At 40.7% G+C, this 25,591-nt stretch overlaps 1 long non-coding RNA gene across 1 annotated transcript; it reads left to right on the top strand.

Moving 5' to 3' along the window:
* Positions 1-180: 180 nt before the first annotated feature.
* On the top strand, positions 181-6,931 carry LOC110358931 (uncharacterized). The gene is made up of 2 exons (XR_010474709.1): positions 181-1,792; positions 6,026-6,931. It is a non-coding gene; the product is annotated as an uncharacterized LOC110358931 (long non-coding RNA).
* Positions 6,932-25,591: the final 18,660 nt, after the last annotated feature.

Below are 25,591 nucleotides of genomic sequence, written 5' to 3'. Positions count from 1 at the left end.
GTTCAGGAGTGCTGTCCTTGAAACCAAGTGTAGTAGCACCACAGTTACCCTCATCAGCAATCTCCACCCACTAGCAAGTGCCTAGTCAAGGATTTTTGATCATCAGAAGAGGTGTTCCCTGCAATTCTCTGAGTGACCATAGTCAAGTAAAAGCTAGTGGCCCAAAGAATTGCCTGGTAAAAGCAAGTGCTAGTGATGTCCATTGCTTTCTATTTTAACTGGTAAAAGATGGAGACTTAGTGAAAATTTTCATTTTTCCATTTTCTTTGTAATGGATGTGAGTAACTGAAAAAAGCTGTAATGTGGTCAGTGAGAGTAAGTCTCGATCTGTGCAAATGAATGAACTTTGCATGATGGCAGCTAGTGCATGTGCAGATAGAAGTTGCTAAGTGGAAACCATGATCATGTGCTGTCCTTGAGGAGGGGGTGACAGGGGAAGATGTCCATTATTACTGTAGGTGTGTTCTTGAAACCTGCTGTCCGGGCCTTTCCTTCAGAGAAGCCATGTCTTGTTAAATGCAAGCTGTGCAGATTCCAGGCTATGTTGTCCAGGATGAGGAGCTATATGTGTCTACAATTTGGGGTTTGCTTAAACTTTTGTATGCTCAGACCTAGTACTTTAGTAACACAGGAGAACCTCTGGTGTTAGAACTTGAGAAACAAGTACTGTTTCTGAGTTGTATATATTAGGATATTTTGAATGTTAAGGATATGTAGATAGTCATAACGTTAAGAAGACTTGAGTTTTGAGGTATCTTGTTAAGGGCTATTCAGCCTAATAGACAAAGGCAAGAGACAGAAGCAGTAAGAAACCAGACTTAGGTGTACGAATGCTAGCAAACAGGTATTCAGGACAACAGTGCCAAACATCATTACTCCCTGGCTACTCAGTGGGGCACCACTGGAGGATGCCCTCAAAGGCATGAAGAGGTTCAACCAGATCTTTGTAGTTGAGAAGGAGGACAGAAACAAGATTATCGGGGTGTTATGAGAGAGAGCAAACATCACAAGATATTTAAGTGGGTTTGTGGGAACTACTGTTGGAAACTTACTCTGGGGATCATGAGAAACTCACTGTATTTAGTGAAAGGGCCAAAGGCAGGAAAAGGGAGGAATCAAAGGGAGTAGGTGAAGAACAAGTCTGGGGAAATGGAGAGGAGGGAAGATAAAAGCTATTGTTCAAGCTGCTGCTCAGCATGCCTGTTTGGCCAAGCTGTGCATCTTATAAGTACAGATAGTTTTTTCTTCTTATTAAACTCTATCCCATCCTACCTTCTGCTTCTTTTCGGGAAGTCTTCCATCAAAAAGCCAGCCTGGTGGAGTAGAGCTCCTTTAGAACAAGCCCCAAGTAAGACTCTGCTTTGGTTTATGAGCTCCTGTTGCACTGAGTTCAGGTTCTTGATGCTGTTCTGGACTGAATTCTGGTTTGCTTGTGACAAGCTTTCAAGTGCTTCTGAAGTGTGTTAACTGACTGCAGAACTGACAATACAAGCTTGAATCTGCACTGCTTCTTTAGCCTTGTACTTGATGATGGAAGAGCCAAAGAAACAGCTGAATCTGACAGAAAGACCCATTGAAGCCAAAGAGCTACTGCGTTTTGTAACCAGTGTGTTTCTCAGAAGCAATGAGATTAAGTGGATCAGCTGGTGTGCTCAGTGCTTGGTGGAAAGCAGCTTATTTAAATTAAGAGGACAAGAGAACTTGTGCCTCAATCCAGAAAATGGGTTCCACAGAAGACCTTGACTATCCTCAAGTCATCTTGCAATACAGCAGTGGATTTTTAGTCTCAAAGGTAAGAAATATAACTCACTCTTAGACAGATGTCTAAGACTGGAATGCTCAAGAGCCTTGTTTAATGTGTCTGAGAACAAAAAAATTCGTAATAAAGCATCCTAATACTACATTGACTTTAAACTTGAAATAGGCATGACAAAAGTCTAAAAGGAAGACAAAAAACAAAACAAAGTAAGGAAGACCAGACCCTCAGGATTAACCTAAGTTTTATTGAGACTCTTCTGACCTGGGGGGGCTTGGATGAGCAGACCTTGTCTCTGCGTGAGGCTTTATAAAAAACACAGGAGTTTATAGCTGAGGGCTTGCTGTCTGACTGCCTCCTATGTGGGGTGTTCCTTTGGTGGTGGGATTCCTTCCGGCTTTTAGTTTTTGGAGTTTGAGAAGCAGAATTGACTTCAATGCCTTTTTATCCCATTATCATAGCATGCAAAGAACAAGATTTTTCAAATATCTTCTTCCCTCCCCATATTTATTATGCAGCAGGCTGAGTTTGGTAACATTTGTATATTATATCCCTTCAGATGGAAAGCATTATGAATACAGGCTGTGTTATAATGATTTTCTTCCAGACAGAATGTCATTAATGCAGACAGGCAGTAGTCTCAATTTCTTTAACGTTTGCTGATGCTGTTTTCTTCCATGTATGCATGTTTGTACAAAATTCTTTTGTTCAGTTTTGGTTTTTCTCATTTACAATCTACAGTGTTTTCAAAATTCACATTCATGTCATGTTTTTGAGAAGGAATCTCAACCATGTTCTTACTGAAGGTAAAGGAGTATTCTCTCTCATGGATGTTATCAAATAGTTTGCTGATGATAACGAATTAGGTTGCTGATGATACTATATTAGGAGGAACCATTGATTCCCTTGAGGGTGGAGAGGCCTTACAGAAAGATTTTCATATATTCAAGTGCTGAGCCATCACCAAATGCCAGATTTTGCACCTGGGACAATATAATTTGCCCTGGTGGCCAAAGTGGCCAATGATATCTTGGGGTGTATTGGGCACAGAACAGCTAACCAGTTGAAAGAAGTGATTGTCCCACTGTAGACAGCATTGATGTGGCCTCACATTGAGTACTGTGTGCAGTTTTGGGCTCCACAATACAAGAAAGATATGAAAAATAATGTGTCCAAATTAAACTAATGCTGAAATGCTGAAGCTCATGGCTGGACAGAACTCGATATGGGGTACATGTGTATATTGAGAGACCACCTACAGCCACTTACCCTGCAGCATCCGCTGTCCCACCTCTTCTGAGCGCTACCAGGATTCATGGAACCCATCAGGCTCCCTCATGAGCTCCATCACTGCTTCCCCAGTGCCTGGTTAAGTGGCTCTGTTTTTCATTTCCCATCTCTCTAATAGCAGAAAGACGAAGTAACAGTGTTTAGTTCCCGGGGTCCCCTAAGAGTGTCACCATTAGGTAGGAGTTGACAGATTTCACCTCTCATCAGCCTGCGTCTCTTTTTTCTCATGAAATCTGTGTCTGCAGGCCTGGCTTTGAGGGCTCCTTGCCCGCATCTGCTGAAGTTCAGCCTTCTCCAAGGGAAGAGAGCTTGCAGTGGCTTCATGCTGCAGGTTAAGCTGCCATCTTTTTGAGCTGTTTTTTCTCCTAGATAATAAAATCTAATATAATAGTTATCTGATGTGTCTACCAATGTTTGTAGCTTGTCTATGAGACAAATACACAAACTCTTTAAAAGACATTTTTCTTGGAAACATTAACACTCAAATGCTTTGTGATACTTTGTTTTAAAGTAGCTGCTCTCAGAAGGAAATCTGGCATAACACGGTGCTGTTAGACAAGTTACATCATAGTAAAAATCCCATTAAACATCACATTAAACCCTTGAGCTTTGTAAATATTGCCTGTGGAACTGGGTTCTCAGGAAAGCCAGTAAGCTCCTGTGGATTTCAGCTGGGGGAAAAGGAAAATTTCCACCCCAGCTGTAGCATCCCCTTCAGCCCTGGCACATCAGTACCTAGGTAGCCAAGCAGAGGCACACTCTGATGCTTTTGCTTTCATTGTCTTCTGTGATGCTGAAATATGACTTAATGTAGAGGTTTCTTCTTCCTGAAACTAAAGGTTAGGATCTAATAACTCAGATGAAAAATATACGTCATCTTCTCACAGCTCAGCACACGTTTTCTCTTAATTTAACCAGGTGGTGGAATGCTGTTGGTTAAATTGCTTCCAAATGAAGATAAAAGCAGGCCTTTGGAAACGTAGCTGTAGGAGAGCTTATACTTGCTGATCTGTTCACAGTTTCTGCTTCAGTTTTTTTTTCCAAGTGTAACATGGTATTTGACAAAGACGAATTTTAATTTGTACTCTGCACCCTGCAAAATAAGACTGTTCACTGTAGTGAGGTTTTCTTTTTTCCTCATCTTCCCTGGGGACTGATGGAGCACAGAGTAAATTCTAATTCTTCATGACCGGTCACTTTTGAATCTGTATTTCTGTCCTAAAGTGTAAGAATTGAGGGGCAGACAATGACAGTTGAAGTGGGAAAAAAAAAAAAATCCTACCAAACTAAACATTTCTCCTTCCTTTGCTGCAGTTTGTGACACACATTGGTGCAGAGTATAGAACAGTGCTCACAAAAGGCCTCGACACTTACAGGTTCAACAGTATGATTTTTTATTAGAGGAATAAACATACTCCTTCCATATCCTCCTTAGTATTTAAGCACTGGATTTTTGGATGTGAATAGCCTACAAATACCAGATTTCAGGGAGAAACTTGCTCCTGAAGACAGCTTTTCTCTTACAAAGAACTGGATGGAGGGGCAAGGTAGCCTTTTGCTGTGGATCATCTCATATGTGGAAAAAGTATTTCATGCAAAGAGTCTCATGGATGAGGAAATAAACTTGGAGGAACACAAGTCCAGATTGGCTTTTGTTGTGCTAATTTTGAAGGATGGCATCTTTGGTGGTAAGTGATAAATTCAAGTGTAAGGCAAGTGTCCAGGGATAGGTCTGTGGAGAAGCCAAAACATCAGGTAGGTCCAGGGGAAGCTGGTATGAAAAACGATGCTGTATTTCCTTTAGAATACAGATTCACTTGTGAAAAAGAGAACTTCACAGCCTAGCCTGTTGATCGTTGGGAGGGCAGTGATGCTGCTGCACTGGTAACACTTTTGAGAGCCCAGGGAATAGCAACTGTTAGGCAGAGGGAAGTAATGGAGGATCTAATTATTCATCAGGGATTTCTTTACCACTTGCCATCTGCTATTTCTTTAAATCAGTTGGTAAAGTATGGCTTTCGCTTGCTGAGATGTCTGATGCAGGAAGCATTTGGAGGAGGCTGTGGGAAGTGAGTATCTGTTCGTGTGGTTTGGATGCTAGTTGAGGCTTCAGCAACTGATGCAGTTTTTTAACAGAGTATAAGAAGTGCGCAACTAGGATAAGAAGAAAGGATTTTTTTCCTTGTCAAGGCCTGATTTCCAAGTTCTGGAAAGAGAAACTACCTCAGCTTTGACATTCCACACTTGTGAGTGTGTGACACTGCAATGTTAGCATTCATCAGGCTTTTTTTTAGCTAAAGAGTTCAGTGTTTTGACGTATTGTCTCAGTTCAAGCTGGAGCTTCTTTCAAAGATAGTTATCCTTCCACAGTGTCGGGTTCTACCCTCTTAGTACAGCTGTGAACCCCTGTGACTGCACAGGGAAATCTGGGAGGATTGAGGGTCTGAGAGACAACTAGAATTATATCTTCTGAACCACTGAAGAGTGAAAAGGCAGCTGAATGGCACTATCCAGACAGAGGCTGTATTGACTATTCCCCAAGCCATCTCTCAGAAGTGTTGGCCACCTATCAGCTCAGGGTCTTGGATGGAATACCACTCAATGTACAGTATGCCGATGCTCTTATTTCAGCCATCACTTAATTCTGGTTGAGTAGAGCATTATCTGATATTGTATTTAGAATTGTATGCCTATATGCAGAAACAAAAATGATATAGAGACCAGAAGCTGGGTCTTGCAGCATTTCTACAATGTACATTTTGAGATCACCAAGGATAGATCTGAGTTCTCAGGAAGGTAGTAAGGTAACAGCAGTCTGTTTATTTTGTGTGACTATATGGACAGGTATTTGAATGGCTATCTCTGTCTAACTGTATATGTTCAACTATATCTATCTATAACAGATATTGCCTCATGAGTTTTAAACAGATACATTTTCCTATTTGTGAAGGAAAGTCCTTAATTTATTTTTTTTTCCAGGATCTGGCTGAGAAATATCACACTTGGCAATTCTGGACACAATGTAAGGTGCATATTTAAAAGAGGATACGAAGTAAATGATGCTTAGTCATGGTGGGCTGACCCTGTCCAGCAATTAAGCAAACATCTGCTGCATGCTCACTCTTTGCCACAGCGGGGTGGGAGAGTCGAATGATCAAAGGCAAGAAAGAACTTGCAGATCAAGATAAAGAAAGTTTGACCAGTGAAAGAAAGAGGCAGGAAAAGAACCCAAAACAAGTGGTGCAAAGGCAATCACTCACCACATCCCAGCAGCATACTGATGACCAGCAAGTCTCAGAGCAGCAGCTGCCCTAGAAAGACTACCCTGCAGTCCTTATTGCTGAGCATGAAGTTCCATGGCATGGGATATCTCTTTGGTCAGTTGGGGTCAGCTGTCCCTGCTGTGTCCTCTCCCACACTCTTGCCCACCCTCAGCCTACTCAATGTGGAGACAGAGTAAGAAAAAGAGAAGGCTCTGATGCTGTGCAAGCCCTGCTCAACAGTAGCTGAAACATCCCTGTGTTATCAACACTGTTCTGGTCACAAATCTAAACCACAGCACCATATGTGCTGCTGTGAAGAAAGTTAACTCCATCTAGCTGGACTCTGTACAGTGATAAAGACAAGATGTAATGTTTTAACTACGAAATAATCTATCTTGAATAATGCGTGTCTGACATGCTAAACGCTTTATTAGTGCCAGCAGGGAAAAAGTGAGAAAAAAAATTGAATTGTTTTGAACCATGTGTGGAGAAGGAAAGGTACACCCCTGTCCCTGCAGGAACCCTGAATGTCATTTTACATCTTATGTTTCTCTCATGCTTAAAGGATCATACTGTTCACCACCTGAGTACCTAATAAAACCATAATTACATGTATAATTTACCTTGAAATTCTGCTGTTATGCTTTTGCATGTTTAAAGTCAAAGAGTACTAAATAAGATATAATCATATTGCCATCAAATCAATTGGTGTTTGAAGTAATGACACAGCGTTAGTCATGTGAAGCAAAGTTAGAGTTAAGACTAGTTCATATTTGAGATATATATATTCTATATCTTGTATATGCATGTAAACACGAGAAAGCTTGTAAGTACAAATTATCACAGAAAAAAAAGGTTTTCTATTGCTACTTTCTATTGTACATTTGTGTCTGGTTTATTATCTATTAACTGGAGCTGGTTTCTGCTCTGGTGTAGCCACCATCTCACTCGCCACTAGATGTTGCTGTTGCTGCACTTGTCTACCTAGAGGGCACCAGCCGTGATTAAGGAAAAACATTGGAAAACTACGCGGTCATTTCAGGTAAGAGCTGCGATGACATGTAAATTATACAGTTTTGATATTGGAGGTCGAGATAAAAGTGGCTAAAGAGTCTCTGGATTCATTTGTTTTCATGCAGCTCTGTCAGGAACTGTGTGAAGAAGAAGGAGCAAACCCTTCACCTTCACATGCAGTGAGTGCCACAACACAACCTCATCCTTCCTTTCCATCTTTCACATGAAGCAAAGCACAGGGCCCTTCTTCACAAAAGATTTTTCCAGTCCAGCAGAGCTTGGCCGTAAAAGTCTTTTTACTGTGCCACAAGAAAACCGAGGTTGTGGTACGTGGGCCTTACATTTAATGTCTTCATGTTACCCAGAGAATAAAAGCATCCCAGCAAATCAGAGCCAGGGTGCACCACAGGGTTGGTGTCTCTCTGCTGGTGCTGCCAGGCAGGGGACAGGCCCTGGAACAGGGATGCCGGGGTGCTCAGCCAGTTCCCCCAGTGCCTCATGCTGGCCATGGAGAGACGCTGATGACTTCCTGCTCTCCCTGGCTGTGGGTGCTGCCCTCACTGTAGGTCACTGCCTGGCCCTGGCTGTGGACACCCATGGAGGCTCTGATGGTGCCCAAACTGCTGGCCTGCAGCCCTTGCCACCCTCCTGGCCCTTGCCACTGCCTCCCCCACACAGGACCTGCCTTTGCCACCTCCCTGCAGGGGCTGACACCTATGATGCCATTCCTAGGATTCCGGGGCCTCTGGTGTCCTTCCCAAGGGGCTGCCTCTCACCAAGCCCTGCCGCCATGTCCCTTCCATGGTGTCGGACCTCCCACATCATCTGCCCTGTGACTGCAGCCACCACTCTGGCAGCTTCTCAAGGTCTGCTTGGCCAGCAACGCTTTCGGCTAGGGCCCCATCATCTGCCATAAGTGCAGGGCAGCGATTCCTAGGTGAGATACTGATGCCCAGGCCACTTCAGCAGAGGCATCAAAGCAGTGTGCAATGGAATCTATGACTGCTGCCCACAGTTTGTGGCTGCAAGCAGCAAAGGCAGGTAATGTAATCTGCTTGGATTTATCACTAAGTCCATGGTGAAGTCAAGAGTAGGACCGAGCCCCACCAAGACCACTGCTGGTGCATTAGTCACTAGTACATGTCAATGTCATAGTCTAGCCTTGATACATCACCATTTTTTCAGTGGATCCAGTCATACCAGAGTTCCCCTACTGAAGCATCAACTCATTTAGTGTAAACAGTGGCCCATGTGGTACAACTGGAATCTTTTATAAGTATTTCTTCAACTTCCCTACCCACATTTACCTGTGGTGAGCAGACAGCACACACCATCTGCTTATATCTTTGGATTCATATTCTGTACACATTCACACTTCGTGCGTTAGGCTTTGTCTCCCATAGTAGTTGAGGTCACGTTCTTGTATTCAAGAGTAGCATGTGAACAGATTCAAACCAGAACTTTTTGACTTTTGGACAATTTCTGAGGTCCTTTGAAGGCAAAAAGCATCATTGGAGGTGGAGACTGTGGAGGAATTATGTTTTTCCCTGACTCAAATTGATCCCAGTTGTGGTGGTTTGACCTCAGCCAGCAGCTAAGCACCAACCGGCTGTTTGCTCACCTGCCCTGATGGAGGGATGGGGGAGGGAATATGAAGAGCAAAACCAAGAAGACTCTTGAGTTGAGATAAAGACAGTTTAATAAGTTAAGGAATGATGAAGAGAAAAACAAGTGATGCAAAGAGAGTCACTCATTGCCTCCCACAAGGATACTGATTCCCAGCCAGTCTTCAGGCAATGACTAGCTTCCTCAAACCACCCACCCCTCAATTTTTATTGCTAGGCATGACATTATGTATCATGCAATATCCCTTTGGTCAATCTGGGTCAGCTGCCCACCCTACTTGCTGGGGGAGCAAAGTGAGACATAAAGAAGGCCTTTAGGCTATGCAAACACTACTCAGAAACAGCTGAAACACTCATATATTATCAACACTGTTTTAGTCACAAAACCAAAATACAGCACTGCAGAAGCTGCTGTGAAGAAAATTAAACCTGTCCCAGACAGACCCAGTACACCAATTTAAAAGAAAATTCCACTGGGATTCAGGGTTGTGATTTGGTATTGCCAACTAAAGTAAACTTCTGAAAGATCTGTGCTTTGCATCTGAGAAGGAAATACCTTCTCTACTTTCTCTCATTGCTGATCCATCATCATGGGTTGTAGATGAATGTACTTACGGGAAGTCAAGGTTTTATTCTGAGTATATGATGCCCATGTTAATGTTCAGGCTCCTGGAGTGATGTGTCTAAGGATAGGTTTCTTCATTTCAAAATACCTTTTAATCCCCATATCCAAGGAAAAAGTCATGAAAACACAATCTAGGTGTAAGTACATGCTAATGATAAACAAACCAATGCTAAATAAATGAGAAAAAAATCTTTTATTCTTCCAAAGAAAGACTTTTTGTGAATCTAATGAATGACTTTCAAAGTGTGGGTTTGGAAACACTTCCTCTGTGCCTGTCTTCTCAGGATGAGATATTTATATTTATGTAAATGCACTTTTAAGCTAGTTATATTGTCTTAAAACACCTAATTTTCTGAGCACCTGGATGCACAACAGGGACCTTCTAGAACTGGCCCTGCACATCTGGAGCTTGAACCTTGGAGAGTGAGCTCACACAAGACTATTGAAGGAGACACACAAAATCTACTGAAGATGGTGGAATAAGCACCAGGAAAGAGGCCAATGGCAGATGTATGAATACCATAGGGCAATTGAAATATGAGGTTGAGCCTGAAGACAGTGCAGTTTTCTTTCCCAGCTCCTTCCTGGAAGTAACACATCCTGTCTGCACAGAGATGGCAGAGTGAAAATGAGATAGGGAGTGGAAGTGTGGGCTTGAAAGAAGTCAGTCTACATGGTTCATTCACGGTTTGGTTAGGGTTGGTGTTTGGGTCAAGAGAAAGAAAGCCTAGAGCTCCCGGTGGAGTTGGACTGGAAATTGGCTGTCAAAAGGAATGTTTGGCTGCAAGAGGAATTTGGTCTAGATACTACTTCGATGACTGTTTTGAAACCTCAGCCCAAACTTAAATTATTGTCTTCCAGCTGATGTGCAGACTGCAAGATTGGATTTGCTTCTGGATATGTTGATGAAGCCTTATATTTCTCCTTTCCTTCCACCAGGGCAGATGGTGGAAATATCTTACTACTCTTCCCTTATTTACCTTGCAGGGTTGATCTGAATGAGTGTTTTATGGGGCAAGTAGACATTTCAAATGTGTCACCTTTCTCCTGAGCATCTTATCTTATGAACTTTTTGATAGGGGTTTAAGATCATCTTTATCTTCTGTGTCATTCTGAATTGAAATGATAAAATTTGTCTTTCATTTTGGGCCACAAGCTGTTATTTACAATGTTGTCAATCTTAAGTGCTCAAAGATTAGGAAGGCCTGCAAATCATGAGATTTATTTTTAAAGTGTATTGGCATTTTTAGCTTGCATTCACATCTATGAGACTCTAAGATGTCGTTCATGTTTTCGAGCATCTTGCACAGATGGATACACAGGCTAGAAGCCCTTCTATCTCTCTTTTTTTGCTTGTGATTCTCTGGTTATCAGGGAAAACCCCTTACTGGGTAAAAATGAGAATAAAATTTAAAGGATAACAAAAGCAGAGAAGCAATGGTGTATTCATCATCGTTTGAGGTGAGGTCATCTCACCTGAACCTCTGAATGTGGTCCCTTAGGTTGCAGACACTTGAGGGTACTGTTTTCCCAAAACATTTTACATGTCCTCTTTTTCTTCAGGGACTACAAAGCAGAGTGAGGGTGTCTGGCTGAGACAGAGATATTAGATAATCTTATCTGTAATGCATTTAATTCAAGAACAGATGCTTTTCTGAAATGAATGTTCAGTTTAGAGAGTTGTTGAGTGCAGTAATATTCATCAAAGTGTACATAAGAAGTCTTTGCAAAGGCTATCAGCTCTGTGGGGCTAATCTCACTGGGTTCTTGTTATAATCAGAAGAGACTGAGTGAATCCAGTACAGAAGGAGTCTGCACTTAAAGCCATCTACAGGGGCCTCCCTTTCTCTTGATTGTAGGCATAGCACGGGGAGAAAGTAGCCTCAATAGGGAAAAGCTGGCCATTCTGTGATAGGTACAAAATCAAATCACAAGTCTGTAGTGGTCCTTCTCATCCTTAAAAGCAACAGGGCACAGGTCATGAGCCACTTGCACCCAAGCAAGATCTCCCCCAGTAGATATCAACAGGATATTGCAAGAGTTGGGACAAATGGATTTGGAGAGTTCCCTCATAAGCTGCAGTCACTGTGCAGCATTCCCTACCTGCGAGTTATGTGCAACGAAGGTGACTTTGCCAGAAGCTGCAGCCTGTGAGTAATGTGTTCCGAACACTCGCTCGCTTCCCAGACAAGGTGAGGTGTTACATCCTGCAGCAGCCAGGCACGAACGCAAATAACGACATGAGGCTGACCAAACAGCCAGCAGGGATGTGTGGGGCTGACTCAGGTCTGTCAATTTTCCCCACCACCACCTTAAAAAATCACTCAGTTCAAATAAATGGTTTTGATTATTTGACTGCACCAGCAGTATTAGTTTCATGCTAAAAAGTAGCCTGAAGGATGTGGTGATATCTGTGAATTAATTACCCTTTAAAGTGAATGAATTAAACAGCTAAATGTGAACCCTCTACAGTTTTTACCAAGGAAATGTTAGTTTACCCTTGAATGAGGAACACTGCAAAATCAGCCTATGTTATATGCTGGGGAAAAACAAGTAAACAAACAAAAAACGCCTCATACATGTGTGCCTGCAAGCTCTCCCAAATACTTCCTTCCCACAGTGGAAACACAACATCAAGCCCATCCCAGTATCTTCCATGCTTGTAATCTCTGTCCTTTGACACCCTTTCCAACTCTCGCACTGTCTGTTGTGATCTTTGCTGTGTAAAGCCTACTCTAAATTGTCAGGGTACGGAAATGTGACTTCATGTTGTTTTGAAACACCCTGCATGCCCATGGGTTGGTGTGACTTGAGAGAAAGTGCTTGGTTTCAGGATGTGGCTAGTCAGTGTGGGTAGGACACATGTGGTGTGCCCCAGATGCTGTCATTCCCTACCTAGGCACAATGGCTTGGCTCAGTATTGCAGCAGTAACTCCTCAAATATGTTTGGCAGGTGTCAATGAAAAGAGCACAGTCTAAGCCCTGAACACCTTTACACTGTAAATAGGCAGCTTTGCAAAAAACAAACAAACAAAAATAAAAGAAACAAGATGCCTTTGATTTCTAGTATGAACCTGGAAGTGGGCAAGGAAGTAGAGGCAGAAAAAGAGCTAAAACCAGGGCATGCCCATGGATTGCCATTTGCTCCTGATGCTGCTTTGCTCACCTAGTGAGCTAGTTGCAGTCAATATGCTACAGCTACATATATAGACTGATATTTAAGCTTGATGAGTCAGAGCATTCCTGTCTCAGAGTCAGTGGTAATTCCACCCTTGTCTTCAGTAAGTGCAAGAATTGAATGTTTTGGAGTGTCACACGTAATTCCCTAAAGGCAGTACTTCTGTGAGTTACCTCATTACAGTAGTAAAAGACCAATGACAGGGACCCAGCACTACTGTGTCTTTGCTGGAAAACCTTTACAAAGTGAACTCAAAGTCTTTTATTTTATTTTGGATGTCGAATTTAATTTGCTGTTTAGGTATTGGGAACATAATTTATTAGTGTGGGTGAAAGAGTTAAAACGAAAGATTTGCCACCACCCCTTCAAAAAGATGCTGCTTTTTTTTCCCCTTATTTTATTTTTTTTTCTTACCCCATGAGTTCCAGTATTGAGGGTCTGAAAGAGCCTGGAGTCAGGTGGTACTTGCCAGGTCAGGGTAATCCCTGATGGCTCTGAATTTAAGACAAAGACACAGAGTCATCATCAGTCTCATCAAGCTTCTTCCCAATTTTCTTTATAAATGACAAACACTGCGAAGAAGACCTGTTCCCCACATGAAGAACACGCACATGCTCAGCAGAACTAAGTTGCTTCTTTTGCTTATGAGGACATTACTATGTGAGGACCAGTCACCCTTGGCAAGGTTCTTGTTGAGGCCGTTGGCAGATCAAGGAGACCCTGCCTTTGCAAGGATCTTTCTGTGTAACAAATGTTTTACTGTATGCAGGCAAATTAAAAACCTGTTTACTTAATGGCTTCCATGCTCCTACAGGGATTTCTGGTGAAGACTTGTAATATTTGGGGCCTTTCAGCTGCATTTTTGCCTGTCATTGGGTATTTAATGCATACATTCCAGCAACAGATATGCTGGCATCTTCCCAGCAACCTTTAACCATCCTTTAAGCATAACTAGTTTTAGCAGAACTTTGATTAAGAAATGTGATATGGGAGGCTCCTACACATGGTTGGATGATACAATCTAAAAGGTTCTCACTAAAAGCATTTTTGCTAATAAGAAATTAACTTTGGAGTTCAGTTTTCTAGCTGGTGAATTTTCAGCTGTGTTGATCTTCCAGCTGTGACATGGAAGAGCAGTGCCAACCTTTTAACAAAAGTAGTGGGCTGAGTGTGGAAAGCTGGTCTGAAAGACAGACTTGAATGAATGCCTTGTGTCAGTGAGGGTGTCCCATTTCCATAGGTGTTGATGATGGCTAGGCACTCAGAGGAAAAAACACACATGATTTTAGCAGAGGCTTTGCTGTCCCCCTAAGCCTATCCAGGTGAAGCTGACAAAACATGTTGGTGTATTTGGTGATGACTTGTGCTCATTTCTTCCGTGTCATTTTGGTTTACCTTGGCATCCAACTGGGTTTTTCTAGAGCAGTGCAATGGGAGAAGCAAATTGGATTTTGTAGGTTTTTTCCCCTCCTGCTAATGTTGGAAATTTGTAGGAGGGGCTAATGTTGAAAAGTGGTAGGACAGAGATTTGTGGGTTTTGACTAATGGCTATACGGTAAAGGCCGTACCCAAATTTGGACCTTGTGCTGGGAATGGAAGTTTACTCCAAGGGATGTAGATAGTTCTTATGGTCAGAGTTCTTCTCTCTCATTAATGACCCCATACCAAAGATCTTCTTACACCTTGTCTGGTTTTGTATTTTTTTAAAACCTTGGAGTCTTTGCTCCTACATAGGAGGATCAGCTCTTCTTATTTGTTTAGAAGGAACATCATGGGTTTTTTTTGGTGAATGTATTAAAAGCATGTCAGGCATGTATTAAAAGCATCTCAGGGCAGCAGGTGACTGGAAGCAGTTGAGGTTCATGGCCCATTGTAGCTCTGAAAGCATGCTGCAGCTCATGAACTTCTTTTCCTTTACACCAGTGGAATGTGACTGGAAAATGCATTTATACACTACAAAGATCCAAGTTCTGGTATGACAAAGAAAAGAAAAACTGTAGTTTTTTACCCTTCTTTTGTTACGTTCTATAGGAACTTCCCCTAATGAAACTTAACTGAAAATTGAGATTTTGCCACAGCGCAAACATTAAACAAAAAAAGCCATTGAACACAGACCTCAACTTTTCACCAGAAGCATTGTTTGCAAGTCTATTGCTTTATTTCTTCCTATTTCTCAGTTTGCTTTGACATTCAACTTGTGATGTCAAAATTATTTCCTATGCACTGTAGACTTTAAAAATTCAGAATGACATTTTCTTTTTCTTCCTTTTATTTATTTTTTCTTAGCCTGATTAAATTGGTAGCAAAGCTCCCAAATGTACTTCTATTCAAGGTATAATCCTGTAACCACGGAACAACAATATAAGATGTTTTTTTATTCCCCTTAAGGTAAAATGGAAGTTTTAAACTTCCATAAAATTTTTCTAACTCCTCAATGAGTAAAATTCCTGTTCTACTAAAATTTGGAAGCCAAACACTGTTTAAAAAATAACCTCCCCCCTTATTTTTTTGTTTATTGGCATCTATATCCTTAGAGGCTAACAGGACATTCTACAGAACTGGAGGTCACACTTATCCATACTAGAGCATCACTTTCAGTTTTCTGTGCAAACCCTGAATGTAACATGGGGGCACCTCCTGTTGTTCATAATCTCAAAGCTCCTTCTATTGCCACGGTTAATTAGAAATATCAAACCTAAGAAGACAGTGAGGAGAATAATATGTGACTTAATACTTTATGCTAGTCCAAATGCACTACTTGGAGAAGATTATAAACCAGTCAAAAGAAAAACACTGCTGTTCATTACAGAATAAATTGCAAGGAAAAAAATTAACTATGAAGGTGAAAGATCATTCGATGTGAAACCATTTAAAAATGGATTTATCTTCATGAAAAAGGAACTGTTAAAATTGGCCTATGTATTTGTGTTTGACTGTGATTGTTACATCCCTGGTAAGAAAATCCTAACAGTTTTCTTTAGAAAAATAGCAGTTAATGAAGTTGCCATTGGGTGTAGCTATTGTGTTACTCTCTCCCTGGATAATCATATAACAAACACAGAACTGGTTATTGTTGCAAGACAGCCACTGTAGAAAAATTATTTCTCCATAATAATTTCAGGTTCGGCAGTATCTTAGAAGGATAACAGAAATCATACTAATTATTAGCATTCCTTACAGTGTGGAAAGAAAGACTTTACCATAAACCTGATCTTATAACTGATGCACATTATATTCATTGAACTGGTTAAAAAAAAATACATACAGTACATTGTGTGCTTGAGCTTGAAGTTGGCATACTTGAGGAGATGTATCTTTCCCTAGTTTGAATAAATTTGGTTTTGCAATAACAATGATCTGGAGGAGTGGAAAAAATCCACTTAAAGCTAATGAAACCTCGAGAGTATGCAGAGATGTCTCATAAGCAGATTCTGTGTGCCTAGCAGAACTTGTTGTTCTACTCCCACGTGATTAGTCGTTCTCATGGGAATAAAGGCAGCTAAATAAATGATTCTCCCTCCCTTCCCCCCCTTCCCAAGCATATGGGACAATGAGATATAAGTATTCAGCTGCGTTTTAAAATGTTAGTGGAAAAAGTAAGAGAATTAAGAGGATCACAAGACAAGGTCAAAATAACATAGTGACCATTGAATCTTCTCAGATCTACTGAAGAACTCATGACTCTTAGGCTGGTGCCTAAGAGATTCAAATTCAAAAGGTTGAATTTATGCTGCTTAGCAAAATTTGGCTGTATTACATATCTAATGCTAAAAACCATCACTTTCAAGACAGGGGTATGATGCAACAATAACATCGCTTGAAGAGTGGTAGAAACAAGCACTGTTCAGAGCTTCTGAGATGTAAATTGTGTCCAGTTCTGGGCCCCTCAGTTCCAGAAGGACAGGGAACTGCTGGAGAGAGTCCAGCACAGGGCAACAAAGATGATTAAGGAGTGGAGGATCTCCCTTATAAGGAAAGTCCGAGGGAGCTGGTTCTCTCTAGCTTGGAGGAGACTGAGGGGTGACCTCATTAATGTTTACAGATATATAAAGGGTGAGTGTCACAAGGGTGGAGCCAGGCTCTTCTCGGTAACAACCAGTGATAGGACAAGGGGTAATGGTTTCAAACTGGAATGCAAGAGGTTCCACTTAAATTTGAGAAGAAACTTCTTCTCAGTAAGGGTGACAGAAAACTGGAACAGGCTGCCCAGGTGGCATTGTGGAGCTTCCTACTCTGGAGACATTCAAAACCTGCCTCGACACCTTCCTGTGTAGCCTCATCTAAGTGTTCCTGCTCCGGCAGGGGGATTGGACTAGATGATCTTTCGAGGTCCCTTCCAATCCCTAGCATTCTGTGATTCTGTGAAATGTTCAGATGGCTGGGGGAAGGACATTCCTCCTGTACCAAGGGCTGGTCTGTTCCCTGCACTTCCTCTGCAGTGCAAGATGTATGCAACTCCTCAGGGAAATGACAGAAAAGACGTATCCTCTCAGATTTTCTTGTGGGTTATAGAAACAGAATGCAAGAACGTGGTGGCGTAAGTGATGCCAGGGAGACCCTTTGTGACTGCTTGTTGTACTGTGTCTTCACTTGAAGCCATAACTGCATTCAGGCAGGGGTATGGTCTCTGAAGTTATACTGAGCAGCTTCAAACACAGTTCTGGTTTTAGCAATAACAAACAGCTTTATTTTTTCAAACTAAATTTAAGTGATCTAAAGCTCACTTCTGTGCATCTTGAAGCTTCAGCTGGCCATGCAGTTTTGTTTCTGGAGTTGTATAAAATACCTGTAAGAAAAATTATTAACTGATTTCCTTAATTCGGTGTTCACTAAAGAGAGTTCTAACACTGACTTACATACACATAGTACAACCAGCTGTTTTCATGCACCTTCACACAGGTCTGTTGTCTGCAGACTCCTCAGCAGTTGTAACTGGAGTGTGTCAGGGAACGATCTGTGCCAGGATCCAGGGAAAGGTCAGAGTCCAGGCTGAGATGATAATGAAGGAGCATATAGGACACATGAATATAGGGCTCATTCAACAGAGTCATTGACAGTCATTAAGCTTTGTCTTAACCAGAAACACTTCCGCAGCCATTTAAAATAGGAAGTTATCTGCTCAGCTATCAATCAATTTATTTGTGATCCAAGGTACCTAAGACACATTAGTTCAATGGAAATGACCAAACATCTGCAGTGAATTATTTGTTTCTCTTTCAAAATATTTTTTTTGACAATCAGCTAGAATATCCTTAAGACTCAAAAACATACCAGTAGAATAAAAGGGTATTAAGAATTTTATATGTAATTATAGGTAATGTGGGTACAGATTTAAGTCCCAAAGAGACCAAAAGAGTGACATAAGCATGTTGTTCTTTTGAAAATATTATCTCTGCTCATGGATATAATAAGGTATGTTACAAGATCCTACATTTGACATATGGTTATTCCAGATCAGAGTATTGATAATCAATACACAGAAAACATATGGTGTTCATAAAAAGCAAAGTGTAGCTGTAATAGGAAGTTATTGGTGAATTATACTTCAGCCAGTTAACTCATTGAGGGGACAAAGAACCTTTTTTTCTGCCCCCATTTTGGCTCTCACAGTGGGTTTACTATCTATTTTAGCCCTTGATTTTTCTACAGCCAGGTGTTAATCAAGTGAGGTGTCATAATGCTTATTGTTTCCCAGCAGCAGGAGAGCACTGCAGTTCCTCCTTATTCAACAGCAGCAATGATTAGCATAGATGAATGGAGCAGGTTTTATTTACACTCTTGTGACATTTTCACAAGTACTGTCTCTTTGTCATTTTTCATTGTACCTCCAGACAAACCCTGCTTTCAGGGCTCTGGCTGTGATGACTTTTTTTTGGCTGCATTGCATTAAAAGGACATTACAGAATTATGACACTAAAAGTTACATTGGAAGATAAAGATGAAAGAAAAGGAAAGCAAAAAAGTGTGATGCTTGTAAGAACAGAGAAGAACCTAAGAACTACATTAAAAATAATGAGAATGAAAGTTTAAAAGAATTACTTGCAGTACTTAAAACAGTACTCCACTATAAGAAAGGAGGTGGGAGAATTATCAAAGACAAGTTTTCCTAAATCCTGTGTAGCTATTCAGAAGTGGTTTCCAAGCAACCAGAACATGTACATAGCTCCAGGAGTAAGAGATATTATGGATGCCTGGAGACACAAAGAGGAAGAAAAAGATGAAATAGGGCTGAAGTCAGGCTGGGACGATACTGTGGTGGAGGAACACCCTCACGCAGCCCCAGCACTGCAGCTGGTGTCACAAAGGGTGAGCTTCCTCATGCTGAGAGGGTCCACCAAAAGAGGGAAAATGAAGGAAAGAAAGCATAGAGAGAATGTAGTAAGCTGGATGAAATGTCTCCTTTGCACTGTTATTTCAGACCTCTTGTTAAAACAAATGGGCAAGAGTACTAATCTTGCAGCTAATAATAATTTTACAGAAAACTGACATTTATATTTCCTTTGTCCTTATTTTATCTTTTTTAAGAAATGTTCTTGGTAGCTTTTGTCCAGATCAGTAATTGTCCACTTCTTATTCTGGCAAATCTTTCATTAATGACTGATCTTAATCACAAAGTTGAGTGTCTAAAAATTGATATTTGGCTAGATATGTGGTAAAAAGGTGTACAATTGAGTGAATTTTATAGAGAATACTGAAAAGCCGGTCAAAATGTTTGTAGTCATAGAATATTTGGGGACGGAAGGAATTTTCAAAGGTCATCTAGTCCAACCCCCTGCAATGAGCAGGAACATCTTCAACTGGATCAGGTTGCTCAGAGCCCCTTCCAGCCTGGCCTGGAATGTCTCCAGGGATGGGGTATCTGCCAGCTCTCTGGGAAACCTCTGCCAGTGTTTCAACACCCTCACTGTAAAAATTTGTTCCTCATGTCTAGTCTGAATCTCCTCTCTTTAATTTAAAACCGTTACCCCTTGTCCTATCACAATAGACTCTGCTAAAAAGTCTGTCCCCATCCTTCTTATAGGCCCCTTTTAAGTATAGAAAGGCTGCAATAAGGTGTCCCTGGAGCCTTCTCTTCTCCAGGCTGAACAACCCCAACACTCTCAGGTTGTCCTCATAGGAGACATGTTCCATCCCCCTGATCATTTTTGTGTTGCTCTTCTGGACCCTCTCCAACAGATCCATGTCTTTCCTGTACTGAGGACCCTAGAGCTGGATGCAGAACTCCAGGTGAGGTTTCACCAGGGTAGACTGTTGCCAGCCAGGGTAAACTGGGTTTTTAAAATATGATTCCGTATACTCTGAATTATAGATAAACAAACCTCAAACTGAAAAAGCAAGGATATGCTTTTCAAAATACACATATAATGTAAGAATTAATTCCTCTAGTTCACACATGTGAAGAGGTTGCCCAAAAAGCTTGTGGAGTCTCCATCTTTGCAGGTATTCAAACCTTGCCTGGACGTGGTCCTGGGTAGCCTGGTGTAGATGGCCCTGCTTGAGAAGGAGGATTGGACTGGAAGACTTCCAAAGGTCTCTCATACGTCATCTGTTCTGTGATTCTGTGAAACATAAGAGAGTCTGTATCAACAAGTTTTAAGGTGAGAACATTTACCTTTTTAATCTCTGTTTTACCCTGTTTTTTCTAAGTATATGGCTCCCCTGACCTCTCTTTTAAGACTCAGTAAGTGCACTTCAGGAGACCACAGTGACTCAGAAGTCATAGGACTGACACATCCTGAAAACTGCTCCTAGCTGAACCCAGTGACAATACAGCATGCTGGAGATCCAGATCTCTTCCTTGCTGTGTTCATCAAACTCAGAAACTACCTTTGTTCTTGAGTTAAACCTAGTGTTTGCCATGCATCTAAATACATTTTCAACTGCTTTTACTGTGGAAGTTTCTTAATGGCAAATTTCTCCAATCCTTTCTTCATGTTATATAAATCCTCACAGTAAATAAAGTTATGTATGTCTCAATAGTGACGCACCGAACAACACCCACACCAATGTAAAGACTGCTTATTTTCTCACATTTGGAGGAATAAAATATCTCTGTGACCTTTCCCCATACTTCAGTTTTCTTTAATATAGGTGACTGCAGTCAGGAGTTACTAGGGGAAAGGATGGTCTGACATGCAGCACACAGGCCATATGATTGCTTATCTTATTCTCGTTTCTTTGAGAGGTGAGGGTAAAATTATGATGTTTCCAGCATTTTTGGTGGGAAAGGGTGAAGTCTGGAGATTTTTGTTTGTTACTTTTTTTTTTTTTTTTTTTTCTGGAAACATGGAAATGTAGTTTAGATCTGGGTAATCACCATGAAAAGAGAGAGGGGTAGGAGCCAGATGGGTCCTTACAAAGAGGGGTAGCAGCCAGAGAAAATGTCTTCCAATCTCAAAGGGGCCATCTCTTTTGTGAAATGTCTCCTAATTACTTAGACCAGTGCAACAAAGACTGAGACCAACACAGTAAATCTGAATGCAGAAGAACCATCCCATAGAAGATGGAAACTCCTGTAGAGCATTCATTGTTTTTCACTTTGCACAATTCCTTGTCAAATGTCTCAGGATGTGTCACCCAATGTGGAGAAAATTAAATCATTCTCATAATTAAAATTTTTCAAAGAAAAGGAAAAGGAAAAGGAAAGGAAAGAAAAGAAAAAAGAAAAGAGAAGAGAAAAAAGAAAAGAAAAGAAAAGAAAAGAAAAGAAAAGAAAAGAAAAGAAAAGAAAAGAAAAGAAAAGAAAAGAAAAGAAAAGAAAAGAAAAGAAAAGAAAAGAAAAGAAAAGAAAAGAAAAGAAAAGAAAAGAAAAGAAAGAGAGAAAAAGAAAAGAGAAAAAAGAAAAATAAAAGAAAGAGAAAAAAGAAAAAGAAAAAGAAAAAGAAAAAGAAAAAGAAAAAGAAAAAGAAAAAGAAAAAGAAAAAGAAAAAGAAAAAGAAAAAGAAAAAGAAAAAGAAAAAGAAAAAGAAAAAGAAAAAGAAAAAGAAAAAGAAAAAAAGAAAAAGAAAAAAGAAGAACCAGAAGATTCTAGAGGACTTATATTGGTTATACTGAAACTGACTGTCTTTGGGATAATGAAAATATCCACGGCTGGAAAAGACTCCAGCCCTGCTAAATGTGGTTGCAGTTAGAAAGGCCTGAGTGCATTCAGTAGGGAAGCACATAAACCAAATTCTCCATCCTCCCGGTTTCTGCCTGAAGCCTTGTACTGCTTTCATCTTTCTTGAGAGGAACAGCAAAGGGCACATGCACTACCACTATGGTGTCCAGAAGCTGCCTTCTACCTGAAGGAATGTCAGCGTAACTGGCTTTGAGGCTTTCTTATGACTCCTGGCACAACAGCAGAATTGAACCTTAAAGAAATATGCATTACAGCAAGATAGTCTGCAGCAATTCATGTTTATTTACTCACAGGTTTTCTTGTCACTCCCATAAATCACATTCTTCTTTGATGTATCTGTAATGTGTTTAGACAATGATTTAATTGCTGAAAAGCACTCTGAGCCTCTGATTGATCTCTAACTTTTTTTGAAAGTCCAAGTATTTTTTTAGAGATCCTCTTGAGTAAATGCATGATTATCAGCAATGATTTACATAGGCAGTTAACCTGTTAATGTGGGATTTGATTACCATCTCAATTTCACACTGGTTCCTTAACTATGAATAAGAAACTTAATACATCCATTTCAGCTTATAAGGTTCCACTTCTACCTGTCCAAAAGGCTTTTCTTCATTCTGGGAGTGATGTACCATTGGCAAATTTCACTAAAATGCTGCAGGAGCACAAAATTGGCTGAGCTGTATACAGGAATCCTGTTTCTGGTACTTCAGCAGCAGGCTCTAAATTGAAGACAATCGTTCAGGAGAATGGCTAGAAACAATTCAGAATGCTTTGAACTGAGTTAGAAAAAGATTTGGTTTTGAAAAAATATTACCAATATAGACCTGTTTGTCCAATCTGTCATCCCAATTTTTTATTGCTGTATAACCTCATGGACTTGCATGGAGTTAAACCAATACACAGCTAAGACAGGAGATGAGAGCTGGGCTCCTGTGAGTTTTGGGAAGCATGCTGCAGCACAATGTCTGATCTGCAGTGCTGAATTCAAAATGCAACAGAGAAAGCATTCACGTTAAGCTGCCTAATCCCACATCCTCCTCCCCTTTTTCAACTAAGGGTGATATTTTCGTGAGGCAATTTGGGGAAGGAACATTTAAACTGAGGACAAACTGCAGAAGAATTCCTGTTTCTGTTGGAAGAAAATTTAGTTAGTTTTGAGCAGGTAAGGATTAAATGAGATTGAAAAGATAGTGGATTTTTTTATTATGCAGAAAAGACTTTTGAGTAGGGAAATCAGCTGGGTGGGAAGAAAAACAGGGAAGCTGGGAAAAATAATAGGCAGCAAAATACACAGGAGAAAAAAGCATTCAGATTGGGGAAAAACAAAACAAAACCAAACCACCAAAAAAACCCCATCATTGTTTTTTTTTATTTTTATTTTTTTTATTTTTTTTTCACTAAAACCAGAAATCTTTGTTAGGGAACACAGGAAAACTAGAAAATGATGCAGTGGATGCATACCCAAGGAAGGCCACAGATCCTTCAAATGATCCTGAATGCATAGACTACAGAGGGCCACGGCATAGATACTATAGTCTGCTCTGACAAATCTGATTGCAGGAGAAAGACTGCATATGGATATTCAGAGAATACTGAATCAACACAATGGCAATATGCATTGTAATGTTATCCCAATAGGATTTGTGAGGACTATGGGCCTCATGCTTAGTGTCAGGACACTGTAGGGACACTGGGTAGGGGGAGCTCTCTATTCCTTTTAATCATGTTTTTTAGAAAAGTGCACTGTTTCCTAAGTCATTTGAGAAGAAGACATTTGTGGGCAGAAATAATTCAGCATTAGAAGGAAGATCCCAGTGAGAAACTATTTCTGTATGGGCAGATGGATTTGAAACTGCAGTTGGCTCAGTGCTGTTCCTAATCTATAATAAGAAACTGTTGTTCTGTGTGATATCCTGGCCATATGCTAAAGCCAGAGGATAGTCTATTACAAAAGAGTGCAGAATAGTCTATCCTTCTGAACTTGTTCATACTCTCTGCGTCTCGTGCTTCTTCATTAAACAAGGAAAGCTAAGAGGATGGAAGCAGATATCCCTCTTGGATCCTGTCTTTGGATCATAAGAACAGAATATTCTCTGTCTTTCCTGAAAAATACGGTTTTCAAAACAGACAGGAGTAAACTGGACTTTCAGGCCCAAAGGTTCTAAATAACTCCATCTCTCAGACCTGTGCATTATTTTATGCCATGCTAGTGGAAAAGGGCACAAAGTTCTTTTGTTTTATGGAAAACGTGTGGTTGATTACAAAGAAAAGAAAAAACACCGTGTTTTCTCTTCGTAACATCAATCAGACCTTTTTGCATGTATTGTCCTAGACAGCTGTCACTCCTCTTCCTCCTAAGAAACACTGTTTCGATTTACAGACTTTTGTTTTGCTTTTGAAGGTAGAACCAATCCAGACACCTGAATAAGGTCAATAAATGAGTGCTGGTGCCTTGAGGAAAACAGCATGACAAAAGCTAACGCTGGATTTTAAGCATCAAGGGATGAGACCAGGATCACACACAATTATGTCAGCCTGCAGGATAAGGAGTTGCATCAACTTAACAAGTAGAAAAAGTAGATGGAAAAAACACCTTAGACCCATTCCTCTGTGTAGAGACTACACAGAGCCGGAATACTGAATTGATGTGTAAGGGTGGGTATACGGATTCACTGAAAGAAATGCAAAAGGTAACTACAGGGTCACTCAACAGTTACCCCAGAAACTCCTTACAGTCCTTCTGGCTTGTAAAGGAGAATGGCTGCAGAAGAGAAATCTGTCTATACATCCTCAGTCCCTTACTGCAACAGTCTGTAAATGAGCCAAGGGGGAGATCACAAACTTGACAGCTATTGACAACCTGTGTGCCACAGTGGACAGTGTCCTCCTGGCTAAGGACACTTACAGAGCAGCCTGGCCAATGTGAAACCTTGCAAGGAACCTGTCAGAGTGCTTCCATTTCCATGTATTGCAACTGCTGTCACATCTCTGTAGTTGCAGCATTTCGCATTGCTTATCAAGACTGAGTTGTTTCTAGAAGCTGCAGATGCAGTAGTTGGTAGACAGTACTGTTAATATATATTTATACAAATTTATTTTGCATGTTTGGTCCTGTCATGGTTGTGGTAAGCAAGGGGGACTGGATCCTTAAGAAGAATAAGGAGCACTTGGCTGGGCTGGAGCTGCTGCTCCTTGTGTCAAATATATTCTCTGATTTCCAAATGCAAATGCTGTAACATTCTCTTTCTTAGCCCAAACAAAAAATTTAAGAAAAAGGTATGAATATTACTGAGATGTGTGTATTTGTCAGGAGGAACACAGAGCTGGTTGAAATCTTTCCACTGAGCTATAAAATCTCTACTTTTTTGTCTATGTCTTTCTGGTGTAACACCCCTTTTTCAAGTGATGATACATTTTTTGAAGGGTATTTTAAGAATCAGGAACCAACATATGATTTCAAGTGAACTAGGACTTACTGGAGTTGTGGTATCACATCAAGGTTCAGAGATTTAAGTGAGATGGCTGAATTTATGCATTTCAAAAGGTGGACAGATCTAGAGGTAGGTAACACATACCTGTTCAGATGAGGAAAACATTGTGTTAACATTTCCAAGCTAGCTGCAAGCAGATTAGTGCATCTGCACTCCTCAGGACAATGGTCTGCAGGTGCCAGCACCAGTCCCAAGGGCAGAGGGGTTTGCACAGTGCTGACCATGGGC

This window comes from Columba livia, chromosome 1 (assembly GCF_036013475.1).
Source record: "Columba livia isolate bColLiv1 breed racing homer chromosome 1, bColLiv1.pat.W.v2, whole genome shotgun sequence".
Lineage (NCBI taxonomy): Eukaryota > Metazoa > Chordata > Aves > Columbiformes > Columbidae > Columba > Columba livia.
Note: the sequence above shows the minus strand (reverse complement) of the source record. Positions and strands in the feature narration are given on the sequence as shown.